At 44.2% G+C, this 11,811-nt stretch overlaps 2 pseudogenes; both read right to left on the bottom strand.

Moving 5' to 3' along the window:
* Positions 1-2,301: 2,301 nt before the first annotated feature.
* Positions 2,302-9,876, bottom strand: LOC147893038 (uncharacterized; annotated as a pseudogene).
* Positions 9,877-10,175: 299 nt separating this feature from the next.
* LOC147893037 (uncharacterized) lies at positions 10,176-11,355 on the bottom strand (annotated as a pseudogene).
* Positions 11,356-11,811: the final 456 nt, after the last annotated feature.

Below are 11,811 nucleotides of genomic sequence, written 5' to 3'. Positions count from 1 at the left end.
AATGGGAGAGGGGGAGGTGGGTGTGGGAGTGGGAGTGGGAGTGGGAGTGGGAGAGGGAGTGGGAGTAGGAGTGGGGAGGTGGGGTGGGGGGTGGGAATGGGAGTGGGAGTGGGAGTGGGAGAGGGAGTGGGAGTGGGAGTGGGTGGGAGAGGGGAGGAGGGTGGGAATGGGAGTGGGACTGGGAGAGGGAGTGGGAATGGGAGTGGGACTGGGAGAGGACTGGGAATGGGAGTGGGAGTGGGTGGGAGAGGGGATAATGTGATGGAAGGGCCAATGGGAGAGGAGACAATGAAATGTAGGGACCAATGAGAGAGAAGCACTTAAAACCCTAGCTTTTCTTATATATACTCTCCTCCTCTCATTCTTTCTCCCATTTCAACAAGGAAGAGCAAGAGGACAAGCAAGAGGAGGAGCAAGAGCAAAAGCAAGTACAACCATACGTTTCAATCTCAACTTTCTTCCAGGTATTTTTTTTAATTTTCTTCTTTGAAATTTTATTCTAGAGATAGAAAAGAGAGAGAGAGAGAGAGAGAAAGGTGGAGAGAGAGAAAAAGGGAGGGGAGAGGGAGGGAGGGGAGATGTAGAGAGAGAGAGGAGAGGGAGTAGGAAGTCGCACTGCCACAGCAGCGCACAAGAGAGACAGAGGGAGAGAAGGAGAGGTAGGTAGGGGGAGAGAGAGAGAGAGAGGAGGAAGTCACGTTGCTATAGCAGCGCACAAGAGAGAGACGGGAGAGATAGAGAGAGGCGAGAGAGACGGAGAGAGAGAGAGAGAAAGAGAGAGAGAGAGAGAGGCAAGGGAGAGGAGAGGAGGCACGACAGTGCACGATAGAGAGAGAGAGAGAGAGAGAGAGAGAGAGAGGCAAGGGAGAGGAGAGGAGGCACGGCAGCGCATAAGAGAGAGAGGCAAGAGAGAGAGAGAGAGAGGAGAGGAGAGGAGCAAGTCACGCGCAAGAGAGAGAATGGAGAGAGAGAGAGAGAAAGAGAGAGAGAGAGGGGGGGAGAGGGAGAGAGAGAGAGGTAGGTGCACGCGAGAGAGAGAGAGAGGTGCACGAGACGAGGGGAGGCATAGAGAGGTAGGTAGGGAGAGGAGGGGAGGCTTAGAGAGAGGAGGAAGTCACGCTATCGTGGCAATGCACGAGAGAGAGAGAGATAGATAGAGAGAGAGAGAGAGAGAGAGAGAGAGAGAGAGAGAGAGAGAGAGAGAGAGAGAGAGAGAGAGAGAGAGAGAGAGAGAGAGAGAGAGAGAGAGAGTGGCAATCTGCCTATGTGTGATAAGGTGGTGGTGGCGCTAGGGGTTTCTGATGGCGGGGAGGGCATAAAACTAGCTGAGGTGCTAGTAGTGAAGAAGTCTCTGAGTGTACTTTGCCTGGGTGGGGCTGGTCTTGGTTGTCTATCTCCCAACAAAGTCTCTCTATGTCGCTTGAGCTCTCATAAAAACAAACCCAAGCATTTTTTATCTTCGTACTCCATCACCCTACGGAGTGGGCCAAATCCCTTTCTAAATAGACAGTGGTATCTTCCTCGGATTTCATAATATACTGTGCATCTACATACATAATGCTCCTCTGTCTCCTCCTCCTACTGGCATAACGGAGATATCCGATCCTGAGGGGCTGTGTGGGTGTATCTCCCTGTCCCTATTCTCAACTGATGTGATGAGGTTCGAATTTGGCCAATAATACTACGTAGCCCGTGAGATAGGTGTGTGTCCATGTATGTTGGCCTGGCTATAAGTTCATCTGGAGATAAATGAAGAAAATGGCTCTAGTAGTGTGCCATCTTCTTCCCTAAGGGCTCATGTGGTCTAGTCCAAGTTCTCTTAGTCTCCAACTTGACAATATCAGCCTAATGATCTTGTTTCAGTCATGGCAAGACAGGTCTAATCCAAACTGTATTGAAAGGGTAGATTGCATCCATTGTCAACTCATGCTCTACAAACCATCTCTATAGCTGAGCATACCAGCACCATGTTCGACCCTCCTCTACTAGCTGCCTGGATGATATGATAGCCAAGCATCCATATCTGGAGCCAGGTAGATCCCACAATCTATGTATGCAAGTTACTGCCTAGAACAGAGCCTCAGTCACTAGTGGAGCAGCTACTAATTCAGCTCGTATTATCGGATGTGGTACTGATGACTTGCTCCGGATCATGCAGGCAATCAATGTCACTAATGGCCTTTCCAATCTCCTCCACTCAGTTGTACCCTCTACATTGAAGCCCCATATAGTTGCACCATAAAATAGTGTGGGCACCACCAATGTCTCAAACAACCATAATTTTGTGCATGGCTCTTGGAACTATACATGTGCACACTGTCTCTCTAGTGCCCCCAAAGCTACATAGCCTCTATGCAATTTGGCATCAATCGCAGCTCTCAGTGAAAATTGTGGACCAGAAAAGATCATCCTGAGGTACACATAAGATCGTACCTACTCTACTGTCTCACCTTTGAAAGTGAAATGTTGTGCTGAGCATGTCACCCAAGCATGTGTAGTATTAAATACCATCACCTTGGTTTTCCCAAGGTTTACTATTAGATCCCTATCCTCACAAAAAGCCTATAGTGCATCTAAATGTCTTTTTAATCCTTCTGGAGAATCTGTAATCAAAACTACATAGTCTGCATAAAGCAGTATGGGTATCAACACTCCTACTAGGCTGGCTCTGGGTCCTCCTTGTTGAGATATTGAGCTCCACTCATGATATGCCAGGGTGACCGTTGTGCATTTATGTCACCGACTTGTTAGCTGCAGATGCAGTTGGTACACCACCCATGAATAATAGCTGGATGATAGCTATCCTTATGTACTTTAGTTCGTGGCTCAGTTAATATGCCACCTTAGTTAGTTGAGTTTGGTTTGAGACCCACATATAGGGTTCTTCTATTTCTTTGTACAAGAGTTCTTTTGGCTTTCACAACTAAGAAGAGGAAAACTATTTTCAGCCTCCACCTTTGTGTGTATTCCCCCACTGTGTATGTGAGAAAGCTGCAAGTGAGACCGCTTCCTTCTCTCCCACTATCTTCACATGGTATTAGAGCCTGGTTCGTGGTAAGGAGCTCAAGAAAGCAAACCAAGTTTGCAGTGTCCTGGTAAGAGGACCTATGTTGCTTTCCTTTTTTGAGTTTGGGAGCAAATCTCTACAGGTAGCACATTCGGAAGTGCGAGTGCATTGTCTCAGATTGAGATGCCCTTCACGGTGTGGCAAGAGGGCAATATATGCTGCCGCCATTTCGGGGCCCATTTTAGAGGCGGAAGTTCTCCGCAAGCACTGAGAAAAAGGTCTTGTTTTTGCTGTGCGACCACTGCTCTGCAGGTCGGTGAAAAGTTGCCATAGAAATTGCATCGTATGCCTATGCACAGAGATATTGGGAGTTATAGAATCATCCTTATTGCCTATTGATGCAAAATCGTCACTAGGAAGTGACATTGTGGTCAAATACCACTTTCGTCAGTTTTGCAAATTTGCCCATGTGAGGCAGAAGCTGTGTTTTTTGCAGTGACAGAAAATTTTGCAGTGTTCTGTAATGGCGTCTGATTCTCTTTCATAGATTGTCATTGAAAAGCTTGACAAGAATAACTTCCAAGCATGGAAGTTTAGAATGATGAATTTCCTTATGGGAAAAGGCTATTGGGAGTTCATTACAGAAAATGAAGAAGAACCAATTCTTCCTAATGTTCCCAATCAATAGGAAATGCAGGCATTTAAAGGATGGCATGAGAGAGCTAGAAAAGTTATGTACTGGCTGTCTATCACTATTTAAGATTCTATGATTGTGCATATTCAGGATGCAAGTACGCCAAAGGAGGCATGGGATACTTTGGCAAAAATGTACAGCACAAATACGCAAGCCAGGAAAATGCAGCTCAACAGGAGTTGCACAATGTGCAGAGAGAAAATATGAGCATCAATTACTACCACATGAAGGTGAAGAAAATTGCAGATGCACTTGCTTCCATTGGGTCACCAGTGGAAGATGATGATCTAGTTTCTATGACCTTGAATGGTCTAGGAAAGGATTATGCACAGTTCCGGACATCCATTGCCATCCATGAAAAAATTCTTGATTTTGAGGAGTTGTTTGCTCTTCTAATTTTTGAAGAGCAGAGAAATGGTGGTGCATCTTCTTCAGGAGGAACTTCAAAAGAAACTATCTTCTACTCAAATGCTAGAAGAGGTAGAGGCAGAAGTAGAGGAGGCCGATCTGGAGGCCATGGTAGAAATCAAAATATGCAACAAACTCAAGAAAACCAGTCCTATGGAGGAGGACATGGTAACTCTAGAGGTAGGGGGAGCCAAAGAGGCCGTGGTGGATGGCAGAGAGGTCAAAATGCAAACAGCAATGTTGAATGCTACTATTGTGATAAAATGGGTCATATGGCTAAAGACTGCTACAAAAAGCAGAATGACATTATGAATGGAAAATTGCAGCAAGGCAATTATGCATCCTCTAGTAGACAGGGTGATGACAGAAATGAGAATTTGTTTATGGTGCAGCACATGACCAATTCTATGACAAATGCAGAAGAAGGTGATGATGTGTGGTATGTTGATTCAAGTGCATCAAACCACATGACAGGTCATGCAGAATGGATGCAGGATGCAAGGAAAATGGAAAGACCAGGATTTGTGGAGACTGGTGATGATACTGCACATCCTATTGTGCAGATTGGTAAAATTCCTTTGTCTATGCAGGATGAAAAAAAGAAATACCTGTCTCATGTATTTCATGTCCCGAATATCACCAAGAACCTGGTTTAGGTTGGTCAAATGGTTGAGCACGGCTTGCAGGTCAGATTTAATCCTCATGGATGCTTTGTTGAGGATATGAAAAATAATGGTCGCATGATAGCAAAAGGAAAAAAGAAGGGCAGGATGTTTACGTTGGATGCGGATATGCCTGAATTGAGTGCATCAATGTTTGCACATGGGACCACTGTAGTTGCAGATATTGATATCTGGTGTAAACGCATTGGTCATGTTAATGTACAGTGACTTAAATCAATGCAGGCCCAAAATATTGTTGCAGGATTGCCTAAATTCAAGGTTGCAGAAATGCATAAGGTATGTGAAGCCTGTCAATTTGGAAAACAGGCAAGGAAACCATTTCCTAGACATGTTCAAGAGAGTAAGAAGCCATTGGAATTAATCCACTCTGATGTGTGGACTACTAAAGCTGCATCTATTGGAGATTGTCATTATTTTGTCACTTTTATTGATGACTATAGTAGAAAAGTTTGGGTGTATTTTATGAAAAAGAAAAGTGAAGTGTTTCGGCATTTCAAAGCTTTTAAAGCTATGGTTCAAAAAGAAACAGGCCTGCAAATAAAATGCCTAAGGTCAGATGGAGAGGGAGAGTACCTCTCAAATGAGTTTGCAAGGTTCCTGCAAGAGCATGGCATAAAGGAGCAATATTCATGCAGTCATACCCCATAGCAAAATGGACTTGCAAAAAGGAAAAACAAGCATATTAGAGAGGTATCTCGGGCCATGCTAAATGAAAAAGACCTACCAAATTATTATTGGGCTGAAGTAGTTGCTATAGTAGTTTACATAATGAACAGGACTCCCATTGCAGCAATACATAGCATGACGCTAGAGGAGATGTATACTGGTAGGAAACCAGATATTTCTCATTTGAAAATTTTTGGCTGCATTGCCTATATTCATGTGCCAGATGAGTTGAGATCCAAGTTGGATCCAAACTGAGAAGTGCATCTTTATTGGTCATTCTCTGCAACAGAAAGGGTATAGATGCTATAACCCTTCTACTCGTAAGTTTACAGTCAAGAGAGATGTTGTTTTTGATGAGATGAGCAGCTAGTATAAACCAGTAAATGTGATTGATGATGTAGATGCACAAAATGGTAATGCTGCACAGAATTCACAGCAGAAATCACAAAATATTAGTGGACGTATAGTGTCCTCTAGCACTGGTTCACATACTTTGCCATGGACAGGCACATTGAGATCAAGAGAATCTCCTCAAAGCAATGTAGATAGTGGTATGCAGGTATCACGAAGAGGAAAAGAGAAGGTAGATCAGCCCATGTTTGATGTGAATGCAGGTCACTCTTCTGTGGATGGTGAATCCAGTGGCTCAGAACAGAGCATTGATGATGAGTTGGGTATTCCTTCTATTGTTACACCTGGAGTAAGGAAGACCAGGGATGTTTTGAGAACACCTAGAAGTGAGCCTATTTTGCACAGGTCTACCAGAGCTAGGTATCCTATGGATAGGCTGAAATATGATGGATTTATAGCCATTCACTATGCCTATATGGTCAAAGTGATACAGGAACCAGAACCCACTTCTTTTGAGCAAGCCATGGGAAAAGAAAAATGGGAGAAAGCCATGGATGAAGAAATGGATGCCTTGGAAGCAAATGCTACATGGAAATCAGTGCCTTTGCCTAAAGACAAGAATGCAATTGGCTGTAAGTGGGTTTATAAGGTGAAGCACAATGCAGATGGTTCTGTGAATAGATACAAGGTAAGATTAGTTGTCAAGGGGTATGCATAGACATATGGCATTGATTATGAAGAAACATTCAGTCTGTTTGCAAGGATGGCAACTGTAAGAGCAGTCATTGCTATGGCTGCATCAAAGGGATGGTCTTTACATCAGATGGATGTAAAGAATGCCTTCTTGCATGGTGATTTGCAAGAAGAGGTCTTTATGGAGCAGCCACCAGGCTATGTTCATGCTATTCATCTTGAGTTTGTTTACAGGTTGAAGAAAGCCTTGTACGGCTTGAAGCAAGCACCTAGAGCATGGTCTGACAAGATAGGACAGTATCTTGTTACTTATTGGCTTTCAGATTTCCAAGGCAGATTTCTCACTTTATGTGAGAAAAATAGAGAAAGGTATTATGCTGCTTGTCATTTATGTTGATGATTTGATCATCATAGGTGATAGTGATGAAGATATCCTTCATGTGAAAATGCTATTGAAACAAAAGTTTGAGATGAAGGATTTGGGAGAGCTGCGTTATTTCTTGGGCATTGAGGTGATTAGATCATCAAGTGGGATACAGCTCTTACAGAGGTAGTATGGATTGGACATGCTATCCAAATATGGGATGACAGGCTGTAAGCCTATTTCAGTTCCTTTGGAGCAGAATGTGAAGCTGAGCGCAGATGCAGGTGAGCTTCTGGAAGACCCTACTATGTACAGGCGCATAGTAGGAAGTTTGATTTATATGACTATTACCAGGCCAAATTTGAACTATACTGTTGGATTGGTAAGTCAGTTTATGCAGGCTCCAAGGAAACCGCATTTGGATGCGGCTAGATGCATACTCAGGTATGTGAAGTCCACATTGTAGTATGGACTATTTTATGAGGCTGGGGTTCAGATACAGTTGCATGGATACACTGATGGTGATTGGGCTGGTAGTATTTTAGATAGATGATCTACCAGTGGATATGTGTTCTCTTTTGGGAGTGTTGCAGTCACTTGGAGCAGCAAGAAACAGCCTACAGTTGCCTTGTCAAGCACAGAAGTACAAGGGTGCAGCAATGGCTCCATTGGAGGTAGCTTGGTTGCATAAGCTACTTTATGATATGCATCAGTCTACAGATGGGCCAGTTGTCATTTATTGTGACAACATGAGCAGTATACACTTGGCAAATAACCCAGCCTATCATGTGACAACAAAGCACATTGAGGTGCATTATCACTATGTGCGGGAGAAGGTTTTACTAGGTCTTATTAATCTAGTTTATGTTAGCACAGAGGATCAGGTAGCTGACATATTCATGAAGGCATTGGGCACAGAGAAGCTGCGCAAGTTTAGAGACCTGCTTGGTGTGCAGGAATTGGGATTGAGCTCGAGGGGGAGTGTTGAGATATCGAGCTCCACTCGTGATATGCTAGGGTGACCGTTGTGCATTTATGTCATCGAATTGTTAGCTGTAGATGCAGTTGGTACACCGTCCATGAATAATAGCTGGATGACAACTATCCTTATGTACTCTAGTTCGTGGCTCAGTTAGTATGCCACCTTAGCTAGCTAAGTTTGGTTTGAGACCCACATATAGGGTCCTTCTATTTCTTTGTACAAGAGTTCTTTTGGCTTTCACAGCTAAGAAGAGGAAAACTGTTTTCAGCCTCCACCTTTGTGTGTATTCCCCCATTGTGTATGTGAGAAAGTTGCAAGTGAGACTTCTTCCTTCTCTCCCACTATCTTCACACTCCTATCATGTTGATATACGCTGAGAGCTCATCAATGTATATGCCAAATAGTGTGGGAGAGAGAGGGCACTCCTGCTTCACGCCAATAGTACTCATAATTGCATCTAACAGCCCTCTAGGTGCTCTAACTCGGCCCATCACGATATCATACAAGGCATATATCCCTCACTGCATCTCATGTGGTACTCCAATATCCTATAGTCTTTGCATCAGCCTGGTCCATGGGATTGTGTCAAAGGCTTTGCAGAAGTCTACAAAGCAACAATATATCCTTTTATGATGATGTTTTCCTTCCTCTATGAGTGCTCGGAGAGTCAGGATGTGATCCAAAGTGGTATAACCTCGCCTGAAACCTGCCTATCCTAGTGCTCTATGTCCATGCATTGCTACCCATCTGCTCAACTCCTTTTCCAAGATGGATCCATATATCTTGGCCAGGCAGTGGCCAATCATGATAGTCCTATAATTGTTGGGCATCATCGGATCTCCACTCTTAAAGAGTGGTACAATGGTATACTCTGTCCAACTAGGGGGGAATCCTTCACAAACTGCTCTATTAAACACAAGCACAAGAAGCAGTGCCACAATGTCCCATGCATACATGAAGTGCTCTCCCACTAATCCATCATGATCCAAAGCCTTTCCATGTCCCAATCTGCAATGGCATATTTGACCATATGCGATTTGAAGGAGGAGCAATATGTAGGCCTCGTATCCTGTCGGTACAGAATCGGTGGCTATCCTGGTATATCATATAATGACTACGCATAGTCGGCCCAAGCTTCTAGTGCTACAATTGGTGTACCAGGTTGTCTCTCCTGAAACATCCTCCATGCCTTCTTGCTATTCTGTCGCAAGAATAATTGGTAGATCTCTGCTCCAATCTAGCTAAGTAGGCCCGTTTCTTCTTCCGTATTAGGCATGAGAAGATGGCCTTGGCTTGCTTGTGTGTCTGAGTGTTTGTAGCAACCTCTTGATGTAATTGTCTGTGCATCATATGACACTCATCATCGTACCAACTATTTTGTGGGGTAGTGCTGCAAGGAGGGGTGGATGATATTGTTGTGTGTGGGAATGCATATTGTGCTAACACATGTAATACCTCTGTCAAACCATAGGTGATCGCCTCCAGGGGACCATGAGGTTCTAACACCATAATTTTGTCCCATACTGCATCTCCATACACTGTAGCACTCACCTCCATGAATTGGTATCTAAATTGTCTCTGAAACAAAGGCCTGACTGCCCCCCTCCAGCATCCTCCTGACACAATAAAACTCAATATAGCATGGTCTGCAGCCACTCCAATGGGTCTGCTAGATATACTGAAATCACGGATCTGTGGAATTAGAGACGGCAACCCCATCAAATAATCAACTGTACTAGCACCTCCTTTCAAGTTCCAGCGTGTAAGAGCATCTGAACCCGGCCAATAAGACAGACCATTGAAGATAATCAATCCATGGGCACTCCCTAATGCTAAGAAATGTGTACCATATTCTGTCACATCTCCCAAGTCCTGTGCTGACCTATGCAAACAGTACGGTGACTCGCCCTCATGTGCATACCTCGAGTAGGCAGGTGGAAAGTAGCATGCAGTCGAGTAGGCAGGTGGAAAGTAGCATGCAGCTACATATAAATCCCTGGGGTCCCCTCTGTCCACTTGGATCCACATGTATCTGGCTTTTGCATCTCTATGAATGACACGACTATGTCTCGCAAATCCTCTTTGTATAATACTGCTACTCCCCCAGAGCCTCTAGTCCCTCTTGCCATCCGTGGTTGTGGTCGGCATACTGATTCCCATCTAAAACCTCTGACATCTGGAAGTTTCCTCCCCTTGCACTGGTGTGTCTCTATGTAAATAGCGATATCCACATGCCTAAAGGAATCCTCAAATTAGCCTGCATCTAGCCTCAGAGAACCATTACAGTTCCATATACTGAACCTTAAAGTCTCCGAGGCTACATACCGTCATGTGGAGCTCCTCTCTGTGATGATAACTCTCCCAACTCTATACACAGCCCACTTGCCCTGTTCCAGGCTTCAAGCACCTTTAACATGCATTCCTTCATATGTGCCACTTGTGCAGGAGTGAGGTCCTTGTCTAAGTAGATCTTCTGACCTTTGAGGGCTGTCCTTTTGGACAAAAATGCCTTTTTTCCCCCCATGTCCTCAAATTGTAAAATCAAGGCCATGGGCTGGGCGTCATCTTTTCCTACCCGCCATGCAGTAGCAATAGGTACACTTTTCACCCCTATCTTCAATGCTAGTGCCTTCGCATCTTTTTGTTCCCATCCCACAATTCTAACATGCAAGATCCGAGCCTTTCTCCTTGTCTCTTCTTCTAATGTGGCATTCATGACCTCTATTTTATTAGCTGTTACTCCTCTGTTTTTCTTGACCACTTCAATCCATGGTGCGTTTTCTTTCATCTCATTGCCCACTTCTTGTGCTTGTTTTTTTCCCTCTTTAGCCACCTCGGCCCAAGTATGCAACTCTTTTTCAACATTTGCTTTCACTTTAACAACACTTGCCTCCACGGTTGCAATTGCCTCCCTGCTTTTCTGAGACTCTTTGTCCATGGCCGCAAATACATCATTTTTACAAGCCTCAAGTTGCGATTTCAATTCTACCATTTCCTTATCTTTTACCGATTCCATGGCCCTTGTCTCAGCATTTACATAATCTTTCATAATCTTATGCATATCCTTTGTAGCAATACTTGGTGTACTTCCACTTCAGCCCGCAATGTGGATTGCATTTCACACATTAACTGTGCTTGCATGTTTGCTTTCAGTTCTTGCATTTCAACCTTGAGTTGCTTTTCCATTTCCTTCTTGGCTTTGCATACTTCGGTTTCCATCTGCTTCTTTATTTGCTCATACATTACTTTTGCTTGTGTCTGGACTTCTTGCATAATTTCCTCCCGCATGGTGCGCATCTCTACTCTTACCAATTTGTACATCTCGTTATATACTACTTCATCAATCCTCTTGGGGGTTTTTCCCAATCTCTTTGAGCTTGGAGAGAGCGTCCATTCTCTGCCTTTCCGGATACGAAACTTGGGGATTTTTTGTGTCTTTCCCGGTGTGTGAAATTCAGCCTCATTTGCGATCTCTGGTGTGGCATCCCCTTCATTAAGAGTGGCCATGTATGTTTCCACAGCTAGAGAGAAAGAGAGAGCATAAACTCCAGTAGGTGTAAAGCAAAGGCAAACACCGGCCTCAACCAGAGAGAAAGAGACGTCGCTGAGGGATTACTCTTACGGCTGCTCCACTAGAGTTTCTTCGAGACATGGGAGTCTCTCACAGCTTCGCTTGGCAGAGAATCCAAGATCTTTCTAGCCTTCAGAACTGCATCTGTGCACTAGATGTGGAGAGAGGTTCCAATAGGGCGCAAAGAGAGAGAGCAAGAGAGAGATTGAGAGAGATAGAGACAGAGACAGAGACAGAGGAGAGGAGAGGAGAGTGAGAGAGAGAGAGAGAGAGAGAGAGAGAGAGAGAGAGAGAGAGAGAAAGAGAGAGGAGAGAGAGAGAGAGAGAGAGAGAGAGAGAGAGAGAGAGAGAGAGATTAGATTAATAAGAATTTACTTTGTCAAAGGGTTTAG

The sequence above is a fragment of the Dipteris shenzhenensis genome, chromosome 16, assembly GCF_047967505.1.
Source record: "Dipteris shenzhenensis isolate YYH24624 ecotype China chromosome 16, Dip_SZ_1.0, whole genome shotgun sequence".
Taxonomy (NCBI): Eukaryota; Viridiplantae; Streptophyta; class Polypodiopsida; order Gleicheniales; family Dipteridaceae; genus Dipteris; species Dipteris shenzhenensis.
This window is presented reverse-complemented; position numbering and strand designations above follow the sequence as displayed.